General features: G+C 41.1%; 1 pseudogene; it reads right to left on the reverse strand.

Annotated features, from left to right (window-relative positions):
* Window positions 1-3,908: 3,908 nt before the first annotated feature.
* LOC118473024 (MADS-box transcription factor 31-like) lies at window positions 3,909-5,522 on the reverse strand (annotated as a pseudogene).
* Between the last annotated feature and the right edge of the window lie 3,898 nt (window positions 5,523-9,420).

The raw sequence follows: 9,420 nt of genomic DNA on the forward strand, positions 1-9,420 counted from the left end.
GCAAGTGCGCGTTTTGGCTGGAGGAAATCCAATTTCTAGGACACGTATTGTCTGCTAAGGGGATTGCAGTTGATCCCAGCAAGGTCAAGGATATTTTAGAGTGGAAACCGCCAACCATTGTACATCAAGTCCGAAGTTTCCTTGGACTTGCTGGTTATTACCGCTGATTTATCCCAGATTTTTCCAAGCTTGTGAAGCCAATCACAAGTTTATTGAAGAACGATACAAAATTTAATTGGTCCTCAAGATGCAATGAAGCCTTCAAGCAGCTGAAGGTGTTATTGACCACTGCGCCGGTATTAGCTCAACCGGACATTGAAAAGCCTTTTGATGTGTATTGTGATGCATCAAGGAGTGGTTTAGGCTGTGTCTTGATGCAAGAGGGTCGAGTCATAGCATATGCCTCAAGACAGTTGCGGCGGCATGAGGAACATTATCCAACTCATGACCTAGAATTAGCTGTTGTGGTTCATGCCCTGAAAATATGGCATCATTATCTACTGGGGAATATCTGTCACATATATACAGATCATAAAAGCTTGAAGTACATTTTTACCCAGTCAGAACTAAATATGAGACAGAGGAGATAGCTTGATCTGATTAAGGATTATGAATTGGAAATTCATTATCACCCAGGCAAGGCCAACATGGTGGCAGATGCACTAAGTCACAAGGCTTCCTACCATTGTCTTAAAATGAAAACCTCTGACATCACATTATGCCAAGAAATGGAGAAGTTAGACCTGGGAATGATTCAACATGGAACATTGAATCAATTGAAGGTTGAGTTGGTTCTTCTGCAAAAGATTATTGATGCACAAAGAAATGATGAGGGTATGAAACACATTCATGAGAAAATAAAGGCCAGTAAAGAAAACTATTTTAGAAAGGATGATCAAGGTATTGTATGGTTTAACGACCGCATAGTTGTGCCCAAGAATGAGGAAGTCCGCCAGCAAATTTTGGATGAAGCTCATCTTAGTTGTTATTCCATTCATCCCGGAAGCACTAAGATGTATCATGATCTAAAGCAACATTATTGGTGGACAAAAATGAAGATCGAAATTGCACGCTATGTGGCGAGATGCGACACTTGTAGACGTGTCAAGGCCATACACATGAAGACTGCTGGTCCATTACAATCTTTACATATCCCAACCTGGAAATGTGAGGACATAAGTATGGACTTCATTGTGGGGTTACCCAGGACAGCAAAAGGATTTGATTCCATCTGGGTCATCATTGATCGACTTACAAAGATCGCCCACTTCCTCCCAGTTAAGGTAAAGTATCCAGTAATCACATATGCGGAACTTTACATTGCTCGTATTCTCAGTCTGCATGGGATTCTGAAAAAAATTGTGTCGGACCGTGGACCACAAATTGTATCCAAATTTTGGGAAGAACTCCACAAATCTTTGGGTACTAAACTACTCCATAGTTCAACTTATCATCCACAAACCAGTGGGCAGACTGAGAGAGTGAACCAGATACTAGAAGACATGTTGCGAGCATGTGTTTTAAAGTTTCCGCAGAAATGGGATGACTGTTTACAATTGGCGGAATTTTCATATAACAACAGTTATCAAGAAAGTATCAAGATGGCACCTTTTGAAGCTTTATATGGACGACGGTGCCGTACTCCATTAAATTGGTCTGAACTAGGGGAAAGGTGGGTTTTCAGACATGATATGGTTAAAGAAATGGAAGAAAAAGTTCAATGAATTATACATAATTTGAAAGAAGCACAAGCTCGACAAAAGAGTTATGCAGACAAACGATGCAAACCCTTGTACTTTCAAGTCAGAGATCATGTGTATCTAAAAGTATCACCAATGAAGGGTGTATCTTGTTTCGGGGTAAAGGGAAAGCTTGCACCACGGTACATTGGTCCGTTCCCCATGCTTGAACAATGTGGACCAGTGGCATTCCGACTCCAACTACCTGAAACATTGTCTGTTGTGCACAATGTGTTCCATGTGTCTCAATTGAAAAAGTGTCTACGGGTTCCAGATCGAACCGTTGAAATGACGGATGTTGCCTTAGAACCAGACTTGGTGTATTCAGACCATCCTATTCGAGTCCTGGATCAAAAGGACAGGCTTACCCGAAAGAGAATTCTCAAATTTTATAAGATACAATGGAACCAACACACGGAAGATGAAGCTACATGGGAAACTCAAGACTTTTTAGAAAAGAATTCCCCAAGCTTTTTAGCTTCATGTAAATTGTGAGATATGTACAATTGTTGTAATAGAAGAGTAGACCCCATACCACCCCCTGCCTTGTACAAGAAATAAGGAAATAAAAATATGACGTGTTTTCTTTTCCATTACTTGCCCTAGGACTTTTAAATCTCGGGACGAGATTCTTTTATGGGGGCAAGGATGTAACACCCCTGGTGTTACTGTCATTAAAATTTGAGCATAACATCATGAGCATTAGCATATCATGTGTTTGTTACACTTAGAGTGCATTCACTAGGCACAAATTTCAAACAAGTTGTATTGATGTGACTAGTCATGGGTGAAACCCTAGGGTAGGGTACTTAACCCTAAACTAGGCCTAGGAGTGTTAATAAAGCCTAAATGAGAGAAAACTTCAAAACTCATTAGAAATGGTCACAAGATATCACCATTAATGGACTTGAGTGGCATTCAAACCCTAGAAGTAAAAACCCTAAAAAGATCCCTGGAAAACCCTGAGTTGAAACTCTAGGGGGTTATATGTAAATTTTGCACACTTTTGGATCTAAGTGCAAAAACCAAGGTATTAGGGTACCTTAAATCATATGGTTCACAGCTTTGTGGAATTACAAAGCAAATTATGGAAAATGGACCTATTTGCAAAAAGGTACCCTAGAATTCATGTGTGACTAAGTCTGAAAACCAGTGAGCAGGGCTGACTTGGGCCAGTTTCGGCCCAATACTATTCATGCTTTTTTTCTTTTTTCTTTTTCTTCCAGGATTAGAGAATTTCTAGAAAATTGTAGAAAAATGCTAAAAATACCAGACCAATTTTGTTATATTCCTAAATTCCTATAGTAATTAATAAAAATAGTTTCATCATTTTTAGTCCAAATAAGGAATTATGAAGTATTTAAAATAGCCAAAACCTATACTCCTTGAATTTTAGAAAATGATTAATAACTCCAAAAATCACTAAACTTTTTTGGGTAAGCTTTAAAAGTTATTTAGAAGCCTTGGGTAACGTTTGGCATGATTTGGACAATGTTTGGTACTTAAACCCCAAAACCCTAATCTTCTAGTGATACATGTCCTATGAACTACACTACTGACTTCAAAAACCTTAGTTTCCTGGAGTTCCGTGAAGGAAAATTGTATTCAAGACCTAAGATAATATACTTTTATTATCTTTGTATTTTCATAAGCATTACATGAGCATTCATGATTATATATGGTTATATATAGAAAACGAAGAAGAAGTAGAAGTTGAAGAAGAAAGAGCTACACCACCACCTGAAGACCCACCAGCCGGGAACTGCTTTTATTTTGACACTAGGTGAGTGCCCGTGCGTTGCGACGGAAGTAAAAACATTTGTATGAAACATAGAAACGGAACGATAACAATCAACAGAGATTGCAACATTCTTCATATGTTCCTCTTAGGTCCAATCTTAGGTTAGAGAAGGAGATATTCACGACGGCGGTTTCATTATGGGGGCAGCTCATGAGACATGATCAAAGACTCTAGAATGAACATATCGCAAGAGGAGGAGCTGCACGTTCAGCGCCGTCTCGTCTTGTTGAGGACGCACACCGACGACCAAAGCAAATCTGCAGGCATCAACACCATCCCCGTCATCCATCAGAGTTGAGATTTGAGAACGCACTCCTCTGCCACAACAGTCAACATCAAATGAGTGTCCAGGCACAGGCGGCGGCAGCTTACCATAGCCAGCCGTGGACGTCGGTGTCCTGCCACAGGTTGGGCTGTCGCGGCTGGAGTCTGTACCTATGCATCTGCGGTGACAGCCCCAGCACCGTCATCGACGACTCCGCGGCGTCCCGGCCGTGCAGCAGCTGCTGGCTCTGGCTGCCACTGCCACTGGCTCCCACGTCCCACCACAGGAACGGCCTCGGGTTAATTCCCACCATCTCGCCAGCCTGCTGGTGTTGCCCGCTAGCAGTAGCCGCAGCCAGGTTCTGTGTTTTTCACAGGCACACATCCTTGGTTCAGTCAAAGAAAAGTTTTGGAACAAACATACATGGGATCACTTGAGGTTAAGGGCTCAGGAAACGGACCAAGCGCCTTACCATGAGGCACAGGTAGCCGCCCTGCTCTGCTGGCATGTGCATCTCCTTCGAAAGTTCAGGACGAAACAGAACTCTTGTGTGTCACAACAACTCGGGCCTTTTGAAAGAGAGATGTGTACAGGCTACCAAGCGACGGATCGGAGGTTGGAATGTTGTGTACCCTTTGGCGGATCTCGAGCAGCTGCTGGTCGAGTAGCTCTTGCTGCCAGAAACAAAACAAAGTGTGTGCTCAGCGTTAGCACTGAGGGCGAGGGATCTCCCAATACTGTTTTTTTTGTCTTCTTTTTAGGATAAAGAACTACAAGAATCTACAAGGCTACTCCATCAATCAATATGTCAGCGCGCTAGTTATAGTCAGTGCATAGTTACCTTCCTGAGGCAAACTTTGTACAACGAGAACTCGATCTGCTGCTCAAGGTTGCTTAGATCCTGCGCGGAGAATGAGGCCAGGTCCTCCGCCATTTACTGCGCCATGATCATCCTCAGCCTGTTCCTCTCATCCTTCATCCTAGTCATCTCCTGGACGATTTTCTTCATGGTAAAGGAGGGGGCGAATATTAGGTGGTTATACATCACTGGAAAACAGAGATTGCAACATATTGGTTCAAGAGAATCAGCCGCACCTGCTGGATGTCCATCTCCTCGAAACGGGTGCTAGGGCTTTCAGGTACCTATCAAAGACGCTTGCTATTCTGCAACCAGAAGCAGCAGTGATATATAGCACGATATAAAAACGTCGTAAAACCCCTCATGGGTGCTCAGTCATAAATAATAACTATTGAAACTATTAACCGCTGGCAATAAGAATATATGATACCGGTCTTATACCACACACCTAATCATCGTCTCTTCTGATGTTACTGTACTAAACATAAGATTGTAGTTGTAAGATTGTAGTTGGCAGGAATAATTGCAAATCAATTCTGAAGCTCTCATGAATTTTTTGAACTCATTACTAAAGTCTAAAACCTTATAGCAGAATAAAGCTAAACCTTATATGTTACTGTACTAAACAAGCTTCAGAAATAAATAAATAAATAAATAATGCTTCACGCACCTCCATGGAGGGCTGGAGTACTCGTACATCCTGCCAATGCCAGAGAATATGATGACTCTGATTTGCGCATCACAAAGAATGGCTAGCTCGTTTGCCTTCTTGAACAACCCCATCCGCCTCTTGGAGAAGGTAACTTGGCGGTTTGTTGGATTCTCAATCTTCTTCAGCTCTACTTTTCCATGCCCCATTGGTACAGCTTGGTGCTTCTACTCTTCTCTTCTATTCAACCTACAAGAACATATGCTGCGAACATTGACAGTCATGATTCAGGACACCAAAGCACAACCATGATAAGAAACAAATAAATAGCTCATATGCGTGAGAGAAGGTAGAAGCAAATTACTTCAAATCACCAAGGCCATGAAATAAAATTAACAGACAGTTTCAGTCTTTCAGTTTCATGAAGATCAAATGAATTTAAGAGCTCGAGAAGATGAAAAGATTTGAAAAGCATGAGAAGATGAAAAGATTTCATATGTATGACCAAGAGATGACAGCAAATGGCTTCAAGCCAATAAGTCACGAGAGATGAAAGCAAATAGGTTCACATGCATGATACAATAGAAAGTTATCTATACAGGAACAAAATCATCAAAAACATATGGTTGGAGATGGGCAGATGGAGAAAAGATAACGGGGAAAGAGGTAGGAAACTTTACTTTCATTGATATCCCCATTAGAAGGAATACTATGATCTCTAAGAGTCATGACAACTGCACCACCTTCCAAAACCTTATCAAGGCCATGAAGAACCTTGACACCAGACAAGTGGTATGTTTCTCGCAAAACAAAAAACAAAGGCACTTGTAACCATTGCAATTCACGACATATTAAAACAAACAATTATATCACTATAGCTATTAGCCATCTATTAACTAAAAAGATTTGTATATCAATACCTCCCACTTATGTATCCCTCGAATTGGTAGAGCTAGCTGTACACGAGCAACTCCTAGGTGGTCTCATGGACGTGGGAGTCGACAACGAGGCTGTAGCGCAAATCATAGAACTCTCAGAGCAACAAATAATACAAACTTCGTTATCATCAGACGCAACAAGAAAGACCAAAGCAACAGAGGGATGAAATACCCTTACTAACAACGACTTGATCACCATAAGCTCCTCACCTTCACAGTAATACACTGGTAGATAGAATATGTTGAGATTCATAAAGTCCTGAAGCACCGGCGTGATGGACTGCTCCAGCGGGATCGCCGCGCTCATCCGCTGGCTTGTCGTAGCACCCTGCTGATTTAAATAGGACGATTAAGCGAACACCCAAATGTGTGTCGATGGTAGGTCTGCGTCGATTTGGGGCGAGGTTTTGGGCCCTCCTTACATCCTTATAAAACACGTGTAAGTACAATACAACAGAAATCATTTTATTCAGGGCAGAATATACCTCCGTTACGACGACGAGGGTTGGGAGGGGCCGAGGGGCACAACGGGGGCTGGGAGCACCCTTCCCTGCAAATGGAGAGGCAACGCAAGGAAGCAGCCACATACCAGGAAAGTAGTTCATGTCTATGACATAAAACCGGTCTCTTGTTCCGTGCTCCCTAATCAGGTGAAAGGAAAAAGCAAAATGAGACTAATTCACTCTAAAGTCTAAACAGGGGAAAAACGAAGGCGCAAGAATCACATTACCAGTCGTCGCCGTAGTTCTCGTGCCAAGATCTCAAGCAATGGTCTCGGAGGAAGTTCTAATAGGGGCATGTTAGAAAATCAGTTGCCTACAGTGTTTTCTAATGCAACGGAAAAACCTACAAGGACAAAAAAATTGGACAAGCAACACGCACCAGCAACACCAGGGTCAAGATCTACATCATTTGCACTGGCTGCGATCTGTACACGAGCAATGGTCTTGGTGATCTTGTGCACCACCTCGTCGTCGAGCCCATCCACCACCGGCTCTGTCTTCATCGCGGCGGTCCTACCACCTACAGTAGAGTAAAATTATACCAAATGCATTTAAGTGGCACCAATATTAGACAAATGCTTTATTTTTTGGAAAGAAATAAAGTGGAACCAGAATTGCTAATGTGGACCAGCCTTTGCCCTAATCGTAAAATTTTCACGAAAGGAAGATATGTCTATTGTTGATGCTTGATGGAGGAAAGCTACCCAATTCTGTCTATCATACATTGCTAATTTCTTAGATAAATTATGACTAAAATGGAGGGACTAAAAATTAGTCCCTAGAAACCAAACACCCCTAACGGTAGCTGCGAAGTTAGCTTGCTTGTTCCATTACCACATCTCGACATCTGCAAACAAATCGTGAACAATTATACCATCCAAAGAGAAGTTTGACAAACACATTAAAGACAAGATCGTAAGTGTATGTAGTATGTCCTAATAAAAGTACAAAGTCGGCTTTGCCATTATGAAAAAAATAAGTACATCAAGATGTCAAAACTATATTTGTGATTATACTTCTATAACAGGCAAGCTAAACATTATATAGCATCAGTTTTCCATACTAAATTCTGTAGCACACGGTTCAAAGGTATCCAGTAAATGGATGAACTCAAATGTCAGAACAATTTCAGTAGCACAGATACCTCATGATGCATCCCATTCCAGGACCGAAACAGTTTCCACAGAAATTAGGTTCCCGATACAATGGATGCATATGGTTCGGACTTGTAATTGGTGGCAACCTCTCATTTCCTAAAACTCCAAAGTTAGAAAGTAGGTTTGATATTCTCATTATCTCTGCACATTATGGTTTTCGATCAGCATAACATAAACATGAGTAAAAACCTATTATTGATAAAGTCATGCCATTTTCAACACCGAAACAATTAGGAGCCCCAAACAATGTGTTGTACCAATAATGTGGGAGTTCCACGTACAAGTCGTCCCATGTTAAACCAATGTGCCTTTTATGAACAAATAGATGAAAAGGCTGCTCTTTTATTTATCATAAAGACAAAGCTCGTAGAGGATTCGAGCATATGAACTACCGAATCTGAGCAAGACTATTACAAATAAAGCTAGAAATTATCTCACCTTGATTCCACAGCCTGCTGCAGATTGGAGGCACCTACACGAATGGCTCGAGCTTCTGTTGCTCCTGCAACAAGTCCTCATATCAGAATACATTTTTACCCCTATCTTCAATATAGGTAGTGGCTCCCCTATACGTAAAAGCTCCAGCCATAGCAGAAGCCATAGTAGAAGCTCTAGCCATAGCAGTGGAACTGAAATGTATTTTTATAATAAATTAATTTAAGGACAAAAATATAAATGCGTTGATTGTAAAATTCAACAAACGTGAGCCATTTAAATTAGCATGTAACTCATAGTTGTATTTTCCAGGGCAAACAGAACCATAGTTACAAGTGCAAGACATTCTCTAGGGCAACATAAACATGACTTGCCTGACAGACATAAAAGTTTTAATAAAACATAGTACAAGAGTAATGTTTTTGTTTTAGAATTTCAGTGAGAACAGGAGAGTTTCAGTAAGAAGCTTGCAGCAGCATAAATACAAATTCGCATTTCAAAAACGGATTGTGTGCTTTAACTATCTTGTGAAATTATGGAGATCCAACCGGCTAACAAATTTTGAAGGTTTACAAAAATATACTATGCTAGTCAAAAGTTGTGAATTCATACGGTGACAGTTCCATCCCCAACTTTGCCATGGAAGAGAACTGCCCACCTAGGGATCTCATCTGTCAGACTCCTAGTCATCCATAGCTAAAGTGGCACAAGAACATACCACAAAGATGACCAAACCCATCTTCTCTATAAATGCCATTGGACCTGTCACAAATCAAGATGTAGACCCATCAAAAAACTGAAGGCAGTCATCAGTTCTATATTAATACTTCTGTCAAAGTGATTAAACAATCAATAATTAATCGTGGCTAGTTTGTGAATATTCCATTAGAGGACTGCCCACCCAGGGATCTCGTCTGTCAGACTCCTGATCATCCATATCACGATGAGACCATGTTCGCATTACCCCTAAAAGCTAAAGTGGCACATAAACTTACCCCAAAGACCGCCAAAACTAGCTTCTCTGCAAATGCCAATGGATCTATCACAAATCAAGATGCAGACCCATAAAAAACT

The sequence above is a fragment of the Zea mays genome, chromosome 7, assembly GCF_902167145.1.
Source record: "Zea mays cultivar B73 chromosome 7, Zm-B73-REFERENCE-NAM-5.0, whole genome shotgun sequence".
Classification (NCBI taxonomy): domain Eukaryota; kingdom Viridiplantae; phylum Streptophyta; class Magnoliopsida; order Poales; family Poaceae; genus Zea; species Zea mays.